This window comes from Antechinus flavipes, chromosome 3 (genome assembly GCF_016432865.1).
Source record: "Antechinus flavipes isolate AdamAnt ecotype Samford, QLD, Australia chromosome 3, AdamAnt_v2, whole genome shotgun sequence".
Lineage (NCBI taxonomy): Eukaryota > Metazoa > Chordata > Mammalia > Dasyuromorphia > Dasyuridae > Antechinus > Antechinus flavipes.
Genome location: NC_067400.1, coordinates 597236458 through 597247080, shown reverse-complemented (window position 1 = coordinate 597247080; position 10623 = coordinate 597236458).

Here is a 10623-nt window from a genome sequence, read left to right as displayed (position 1 = left end):
TAATCCCATTTTCTCAGAAGGTTCACATATAAGGCGAGACAGCCATTCCAGAATACATTTTTTCCTCTTGGCTGGCTGATCGCGCTAGACTCGAGAGAAACGACTCTGCTGCAGAGAACACTTTTGACGGACTTCAGTGGAGCTACGCCAGAAGCCCTCTCTCCGCGGCAAATTGGCGGCTGGGCCCCCTAGAAGGAGATAAGAGAGATCTTCCATCTCTGTTGGAGGCAGAAGAAGGCAGAGGCAGAGGCTGAAGGACAGAACCTTTGGATTTGGAGACATCCGAAGGGCTCTAAGCCTCTAAACCGGCTGTCCTCTGAGAACAAACTCCAACATTTGAACTCTAAAACAAAAGAAAGGGGGAGCCACGGGTAACCCTAGAGAACTTCTAAATTTAGTTCTCTATACCATTAATTTTTTAATCTTTGATAAAGATGCACTGGCTCCAGCAGACAGGTTTTATAACCCACCAGAAGAGCAGTGTCCAGTGCGAGCAGCTCCACTATCTTTAGATAATCGCCAGGTGATGTGGAGAGACCCAGAAAGTGGTGAATGGAAGGGACCAGATAGGCTAACTGCTTGGGGGAGAGGATTTGCTTGCATCTCTACAGGTGGAGAAGGAATCAGATGGGTGCCTACGAGCCGCATTCGCCTTGTCCATCGCAGAAAGATGGAGCAGACCCTTGAAACAAAGGAGAAGACCCAAGAAATATCGGGTGGTTCTGTTGCTGATTGTGCTCATAAGAATTATTAGATTCCTGGCACATGAACTAATGGACAATGGAATCCTATTGGACTGTTTCTAGGACTTATGGACATGTGTAAATTTTCAGATTGATTCTTGTTATTTGTTACATTACTACTAGCCTGTGTTATATTGCTATGTGCTTATGTAAATTATGTATAATGCCTCCCATATTGATGGATTTATGTATACCATGTATATCTGTTACAAAGTTCTGGCCCATATTGATGGATTTATGTGTACCCCCTCAGAAACCCCTATGTTTTAAAACAAAAGAAAGGGGGAGATGTTGGAATCCTTACTAACTGCTAAGTAATTAGAGTTGATCTAATCTTACAAGAAGTTGTTTTGGCCAGAACCTGAAACAAGGTACTAAGTAGAACTAATCAAGACAAGGCTTGTGTTCCCACCTTTACTCAAAGTCCACACCTTAAAGCTCTTTGGGCCAGAGAGCACTATGGGAGAAAACCCATAATCCCATTTTCTCAGAAGGTTCACATATAAGGCGAGACAGCCATTCCAGAATACATTTTTTCCTCTTGGCTGGCTGATCGCGCTAGACTCGAGAGAAACGACTCTGCTGCAGAGAACACTTTTGACGGACTTCAGTGGAGCTACGCCAGAAGCCCTCTCTCCGCGGCAAATTGGCGGCTGGGCCCCCCAGAAGGAGATAAGAGAGATCTTCCATCTCTGTTGGAGGCAGAAGAAGGCAGAGGCAGAGGCTGAAGGACAGAACCTTTGGATTTGGAGACATCCGAAGGGCTCTAAGCCTCTAAACCGGCTGTCCTCTGAGAACAAACTCCAACATTTGAATTCTAACACCTTGTATTTGTCATTTCCTATAGGACTTACATTTCTGACATTGCATTCCATTAATATATCACAATTTGTTTAGCTATTCCTTAATCAATGAGCCTAACTTTTGACTTGCCACTAAATTTTGATGATTTTGAAAGAGAGACTGAAGCTGATTATTTTGTGGAACTCTGCCTTACTTACATACCACTCAAGACATCACCCTATGAAATCATTGATCCTCTTCAAAATTGAAGGAAAATGAACAACTCTAAATCTGGCCTTCATCCCTTAGACTATTGCTGTCATTTCCTCACATGCTTTCCCATTTCTATTCTCTCTTCCAATCCAATTTGTGCAGATATGGAAAAATAATGTTCCTAAGGCATGTTGTTCTGAGCAAATCACTCCTCTGCTCAAAAAATCTCAGTGGTTGCAAAGCCGAAATATGGCTCTGAAAAAAGCATGTATCTTCAAACAGTGGCTTGCTGGAGCCAGCTCATATGACTTATGAGAACCATGTGAAATGTTCAGTATGAACATTTAGACCTCAGACAGAAATCAGCCAACTATCCTATTCATTTGCTGAGTCTAAACCTGTTTCCTACAAAATAAATTTCAGCCCTATGTTGAATCCAATTTTTATTAATTATCAATTAGTAAAAGCTAAATTCATGGTGTTTTCTGTACTTTTATGAAATTTTCATGGGATTTTATTTGTTGGAGAATTCCACAACTGGCTACAATAAATATTGGGATTCTCTTACCATGCCTTATTTAAGTTTTCTAGAACTCACAATGTCTCCCCACTGTCCATCACACAGAATCTAAATCCTCTCTGTCTAGATCTTCCAATGGCAGGTGTCTCTCTGACTAGCCAACCTTCTCTGCACTCTGCCCTACCCATATTTCATGTTAACTTAATGCCTTTAGAATCACAGATTCTCAGAATTGGAAGGGGCTGAAGAGGTCACTTAGGCCAGTTTTGTCAAACAAATAAATAAGGATCATCAATCCATCAATAAGTATCCCTGTGGGCTGCATACTGACTCAGTTTTGAAAGATAATATTACCTCTATTGTATTTTTATTTGTTTTATTACATATTTCCAAACTTAATCTGATTTGGGCCACAGTCTGGATCACTATGGGTCACACCTGTCCAGTCAAACTGGTTTTCTTGCTGTTCTTCACACAATACAATCCCATCTCTCATCTCGGTACAAGCTGTACTTCATGCCTAAAATATACTCTCTTCTAATCTCCACTTCTCTGTGCCTCTCACATGGCATTACATTATAAACTCCCCTAGGGCAAAGTCTGTTTTTTGACTCTCTTTGAATCTCCAGTGCTTAGCATAGTGCCTGTCACATTGATAATTGATTAATTGATCTTCACAGTTTTACATTGATGGGATCCTCATTCCACACTTCCTTACCGTCACTTAATAAAATTCTTGTTTTCCTTCAAGACCCAGTTCAATCTTACATGAAGCTTTTCTTTATCTCTTAAAAGCTCATACCGTTTAGCCCTATTTTGTGTTTTTTATTTCTATATGCTCTCTATTTACATATGTAGGATTGCTTCATTCTTAATATTTATCTTCTTCAAAATTAGCACAATGTCTGGCACACAGTAGGTGCTTACTGGTGTTTATTGATTACTTGACCCAGAAGAAACAATATATAAGATGACTAGAATACTGTAAATGAATGTTCCATTGAGTGGGAAGGTTGCTCTTTTGTAAAGGATATGTGTAGTTCTCATAAATCATAGAATTCCACAGTCTAGAGGACTTTAGATTCCCTTTAGGAGGCCAGGATCAAATAAAATAATATTAATAAAGTTTTTGGCATATAGTAGACACTTAATAAATGCTTGTTTTCTTCTTACCAGTGACGGGCCTTCTTTTTATTTTTTGAAATTTTTAAAATTTTTTCAAATTACATGTAAAAACATTTTATTTTTTGTTTTTGTTTTTGTAAAATATTGACTTCCAAAATCTCACTTCATCTTTCCTCTCCCTGAGAAGGCAAACAATTTGATACAGATTATACATGTGCAGTCATGTCAAACATATTTTCATATTATGTTGTGAAAGAAAATATAGATCTCCACTTTTCAAAAAAACCCAAGAAAAATAAAGTGCTTTTTTAAAGTCTGCCTCCAACTGCACTCAAATGATCAGTTCTGTCTCTGGAAGTAGATAGCATTCTTCATCATTGAAGGACTTCAGCAAAGTCCTTTGGAATTGTCTTGATCGGAAAAGACGAGTCCTTCACTGTTTATAATCATACCACGTTACTATTATTATGTATAAAATTTTCTTGGTTCTGCTCACTTTACTTTGCATTAGTTCATATGAGTCTTCCTAGGTTTTTTAGAAACTATCCTGCTTATTATTTCTTATAGTACAATAGTATTCCATCACAATCGTATATCACAGTGTGTTCAGTTATTCCCCAATTGATGGGCATTCCCTCAATTTCCAATTCTTTGACACTACAAAAGAGGTACTATAAATATTTTTGTACATATATGTCTTTTTCCTTTTTATTTGATTTCTTTGAGATACAAATCAATGAATGGTATTGTGTTATGAAAAGGGAGCCACCTGTCAGTGGCTGCCGAAGATCTAACTCAGACCTGTAGGATGGATGTCTCATGTGAGAGGATGATGATGATACAAGGAGACTAAGAGGCCATTGGGTTGTCTAACCTCTCTCCTCGTCCCTCTGCCTCCAATTTATTTCATTCACAATCCACAAGGAACACCTGTGTCAGCAAAGGCTGCCCAGCAACTCCTTCAGATATTATGATCCACAGCTGTGGAGGCTCTTGGAGAAATGTCTTCACTTAGGCATGGACCTTAATAGTATTTTTGGGGTAAAGGGTATGCACAGTTTGATTACTCTTGGGCATAGTTCCAAATTGATCTCTAGAATTGTTGGGTTAGTTCACAACTCCATTAACAGTGAATTGGTGTGCCAATTTTCCCACATCCTCTCCAACATTTTCCTTTTCTGTCATATTAGCCACATCTGATATGTATGAGATATTACTTCAGAGTTGTTTTAATTTTGAATTCTCTAAACAATAGCGATTTAGAACACTTTTAAAATATAATTATAGATAGCTTTAATTTCTTCTGAAAGCTAATTGTTCATATCATTTTAACATTTGTTAATTGGGAATTAATCATTAATTTATGAATTAATTTAACATTGATTAATTCATAGTCTTACCAATTTGACTCAATTTCCAATATATTTGAGAAATGAGGTCTTTTTCAGAGAAACCTGAAAAAAATTTCCCCAATTCTCTGCTTTCCTTCTAATATTGACTGCATTGATTGATGGAGTAGAGAGTGACTGATGTCCTGTAATAACAGCCCAGACTGCCTCAGTCTCAGAAAGGAGGGAAAGAAAAGCAGGAATTTTGAGATAGGATGTGCCATTCAACATTGATTGTCTGTATGACACAAAGGACTCTTTTTCTTTCCAGCTTCTCTCTTCCATAATTCTTAAAAAAAATTAGACCTAGAAAGCCAAATTTAAAAGATATTACAAGCTGATAATCTCTGGAAAAGCTCCTTATCTCTACAGAAACATTATCTTAGTTGGGAAACTGGGAACCCAGAGCTTTCTGAAAGAAAAAAAAAAAACACACACAAGAAGGCAGCTGAACTAATGTTGCTTATAATGACAAATTTAGCTCAAAAGAGACATGATAAAATGTATCTCTCAGAACTCATACAGGTGGAGAACTACAGGTGTTGAATTCTGTGCTCATGATCATCTAGTCATAGATATGTAGCTGGACATTAGAAGTCATCTTGTTCAGTGCCTTCAGAGGAGGAAACTGAGGCTGATTTGGCTTACCTGTTTTATCTTTGTTATAAGGGAAGATTCTATGGTAATAGTGGGAGAACTATGGTATAAAAAGAAGGCATCAATAAAATTTCAATAAATAAAAATAAATTCAGCAAGAAGATCAAAAGTTTAGAGTGAGTTTGAAGAATCTCTTTTCAAACTAAAGGAATGATCAATAAAAATTGTTGACCAATAAAGCTTTCAAAGGGGCTTTTTAACTAACCAAACAGAAAGTCAGCTTTGGAATTGTCTTGATCGGAAAAGACGAGTCCTTCACTGTTTATAATCATACCACGTTACTATTATTATGTATAAAATTTTCTTGGTTCTGCTCACTTTACTTTGCATTAGTTCATATGAGTCTTCCTAGGTTTTTTAGAAACTATCCTGCTTATTATTTCTTATAGTACAATAGTATTCCATCACAATCGTATATCACAGTGTGTTCAGTTATTCCCCAATTGATGGGCATTCCCTCAATTTCCAATTCTTTGACACTACAAAAGAGGTACTATAAATATTTTTGTACATATATGTCTTTTTCCTTTTTATTTGATTTCTTTGAGATACAAATCAATGAATGGTATTGTGTTGTGAAAAGGGAGCCACCTATCAGTGGCTGCCGAAGATCTAACTCAGACCTGTAGGATGGATGTCTCATGTGAGAGGATGATGATGATACAAGGAGACTAAGAGGCCATTGGGTTGTCTAACCTCTCTCCTCGTCCCTCTGCCTCCAATTTATTTCATTCCCAATCCACAAGGAACACCTGTGTCAGCAAAGGCTGCCCAGCAACTCCTTCAGATATTATGATCCACAGCTGTGGAGGCTCTTGGAGAAATGTCTTCACTTAGGCATGGACCTTAATAGTATTTTTGGGGTAAAGGGTATGCACAGTTTGATTACTCTTGGGCATAGTTCCAAATTGATCTCTAGAATTGTTGGGTTAGTTCACAACTCCATTAACAGTGAATTGGTGTGCCAATTTTCCCACATCCTCTCCAACATTTTCCTTTTCTGTCATATTAGCCACATCTGATATGTATGAGATATTACTTCAGAGTTGTTTTAATTTTGAATTCTCTAAACAATAGCGATTTAGAACACTTTTAAAATATAATTATAGATAGCTTTAATTTCTTCTGAAAGCTAATTGTTCATATCATTTTAACATTTGTTAATTGGGAATTAATCATTAATTTATGAATTAATTTAACATTGATTAATTCATAGTCTTACCAATTTGACTCAATTTCCAATATATTTGAGAAATGAGGTCTTTTTCAGAGAAACCTGAAAAAAATTTCCCCAATTCTCTGCTTTCCTTCTAATATTGACTGCATTGATTGATGGAGTAGAGAGTGACTGATGTCCTGTAATAACAGCCCAGACTGCCTCAGTCTCAGAAAGGAGGGAAAGAAAAGCAGGAATTTTGAGATAGGATGTGCCATTCAACATTGATTGTCTGTATGACACAAAGGACTCTTTTTCTTTCCAGCTTCTCTCTTCCATAATTCTTAAAAAAAATTAGACCTAGAAAGCCAAATTTAAAAGATATTACAAGCTGATAATCTCTGGAAAAGCTCCTTATCTCTACAGAAACATTATCTTAGTTGGGAAACTGGGAACCCAGAGCTTTCTGAAAGAAAAAAAAAAACACACAAGAAGGCAGCTGAACTAATGTTGCTTATAATGACAAATTTAGCTCATAAGAGACATGATAAAATGTATCTCTCAGAACTCATACAGGTGGAGAACTACAGGTGTTGAATTCTGTGCTCATGATCATCTAGTCATAGATATGTAGCTGGACATTAGAAGTCATCTTGTTCAGTGCCTTCAGAGGAGGAAACTGAGGCTGATTTGGCTTACCTGTTTTATCTTTGTTATAAGGGAAGATTCTATGGTAATAGTGGGAGAACTATGGTATAAAAAGAAGGCATCAATAAAATTGCAATAAATAAAAATAAATTCAGCAAGAAGATCAAAAGTTTAGAGTGAGTTTGAAGAATCTCTTTTCAAACTAAAGGAATGATCAATAAAAATTGTTGACCAATAAAGCTTTCAAAGGGGCTTTTTAACTAACCAAACAGAAAGTCAGCTTTGAAATAAGAAACATCTGGGTTAAATCCCACTTTCCACATCAAATTCCACTTCCCACACATATTGGACCCTGGATACAGCTCAGTGGTAGGGGTTAAGATCTCTGGACTTGGAGAGTCAGGAAGATCCAAGTTCAGATATAGCCTCCGACACTCCGTAGTTGTGTAATTTTGGGTTAAGATACAATCACTGTCTTGGTTTTTTCATTGGTAAAATGGAGATAGTAATAACACCCACTCCCCAGGGTTGTTATGAAGATCAAATGAAATAACATTTATAAAGAGCTTAGCATGGTACCTGGCACCTAGTAGGTACTATACTATTATTATTACTATATAATTATTGTTTTTATTATTATTACCCTCTATCCTTGTAAGTCACTCTCTAAGACTGAAAATTGCCCTATCTTGGTAGAGGAATGAAATGACAGATACAGTAAGAAAAGCATCTCATTTGGTCTTTCCAATCTCATGGGAATGAAGGATTTCTTGAATACCACTTAAAAATAATAACTTTTTATTTTCAAAATATATGCAAAGATAGTTTTCAATATTCATCCCCATAAAACCTTGTATTCTCATTTTTCCCTCCCTTCCCCCCACTCCCTCCACTAGACAGCAAGTAATCCAATATAGTTAAACATGTGCAATTCTTCTATATATATTTCACATTTATAATGCTGCACAAGAAAACTCAGATCAAAAAGGAAAAAAAAAACAAGAAAGAAAACAAAAAGCAAACAAACAATAACAAAAAGGTGAAAATGCTATGCTTTGATCCACATTCAGTCCCCATAGTCCTCTCTCTGGAAGCAGATGACTCTCTCCATCACAAGTCTATTGGAACTGGCCTGAATCTCCTCATTGTTGAAAAGAGTCAAGTCCATCAGAGTTCATTATATAATCTTGTTGCTGTGTACAGTGTTCTCTTGGTTCTACTTATTTCACTCAGCATCAGTTCATGTCAGTCTCTCCAGACCTCTCTGAGATCATCCTTTCTTATAGAACAACAAGTTGAATATCCATTTTACAGATGGAGATGTTAAAGCTAATAAGGATATAAAGGGAAGTGGAACCTGAATCTTTCCCTCCTTCTAGGCTTTCTCACTGCCTTTCTAAATGTTTGGGAAAAAAACCCCAACAAGAGTCCTTAACAGTCTCCTACCACTGAAGAAAAATGAACACAAACCAAGGAAAGGGAGAGGAGAGGAGAGGAAGGCATGAACTCTGACATGTTTTTCTTGGTCTCCCTAGGATTTTACCCTCTGAGAGAATAGGAACTGGGTGAGTCAGAGGCATAAATTCTGGCAATTCTTTATAACAGTTGATATTTCTATGGGTTTTTATAAGTTTGCCAATACTTTCCATATATAATCTCGTTGAAATCACAAGAAACCTATGAGGTAAATATTATGGGGAGGGGAGTAGTCCATCCATTTTGCATATGAGGAGTGAATTGCCCGGTCACACAGCCAGTAGGTGTCTAAGGCAGAATTTGTATTCTTGTTATAGCACAGTTCTTAGCACTTTATAGGTATTTAATTTAATTTGTTAAATCTAAAAATGTAAAGGAAGGAGGTTTAATAGTACAAGATCTGAAGATATAATATAAAGCAATAATTTTCAAAACTATCTGGTACTGACTGAGAAGTAGAAAACTAGATCAATGGAATACAGTAGATATGCAATTTTCAGCAGCAAATACATATAATAATCTTGCTTTTGACAAGTGTAAAGACAAGTTTGGGGGATAAAAGTTCGGTATTTGGTAAAAATTGTTGGGAAAACTAGAAAGCAACATGGTTGAAATTGGTCATAGACCAGAATCTTTACACAATTTACCAAGATAAGGTCAAAATAGATACATGACCTAGATATAAAGAAATATTCCAAGAAAATTAGAAGAATATAGAATATATCACTTGTCAGTCTTATGGAGAGGTGAATAATTTATGAATAGACAAGAGATAAACAAAAGTGAGTTATAAAATGGATAATTTTGATTATATTTAATTAATTTTTTTTTTTTTACAAACAAAACAAATGTAATCAAGATCAGAAGGAAATCAGGAAGATGGGGATAAATTATATATAATTTCTCAGATAAAGGTCGCACATCTCAAATATATTAAAAACTTTATAAGAATACAAATCATTCCCCAATTGATAAATGGTCACGGGATATGAATAGGCAGTTTTCAGATAAAGAAATCAAATCAATTTATAGTCATAGAAACTGTTCTAAATCAATATTGATTAGAGAAATGAAAATTAATAAATGCTTATTGATTGATTAGTCCTGATGATGCCAATTCCAGGACATCATACCCTTCTCAAGACACAAAAGTTCTGTCTGCCTAAAAGGGACACAGAAAATGGGAGGACTCAGTTCAAATTTTTATCTTTGGAACAAAGAAGATAGAAGTCAGTAGATAGGACATTAGTTCTATAGCATGTATTAAGTACTTACCATATACCAGGAACCGTGCTTAACACTAGTAATATAGGAAAAGCAAAAATACAGTTCCTACCTTCAAGGAATATATAATCTAATGAAGAAAACAAGGTATAACTAACTAGGTACATAGATGCAGTCTAGATGGAAGATTACCTCAAATTGGGAGTCCCTAATAGCTGGATGGGTAAAGGAGGACCAGGGAAAGGGTCCTACAGAAGGTGAATTTGAGCAGAATATTGAAAGAAGCCAGGGCAGCCATGAGGAAATGGAGAGAGAGAATATTATAGGCATGGGGAACAGGTAGAGCAAAGGTGGGAGAGTATGGTATAGAAGGCAGTGAAGTACATAGAGAGGAGTCAAGTTAGTTAAATGCCAAATGGAGTTCATTTTTTTGGAGGTGATAGGGAGCCTTTGTTGCTCCTTGAGGGAGGGAGAGATTTGCTTCCATCTATACTTTAGAAAAATGGGATGGGATAGCATAGTGAGTGGATAGAGCACCTGCCTTGGAGTCAGAAGGACCCAAGTTCAATTCTGCCATCAGACACTTACTAACTGTATGACTCTGGGCAAGTCATTTAGCCCAATTCTCCACTTCTTACTCCCCTCTCCCTGAACATTACAAGTAGTTGGAATGGATCTTTCTAAGAATAA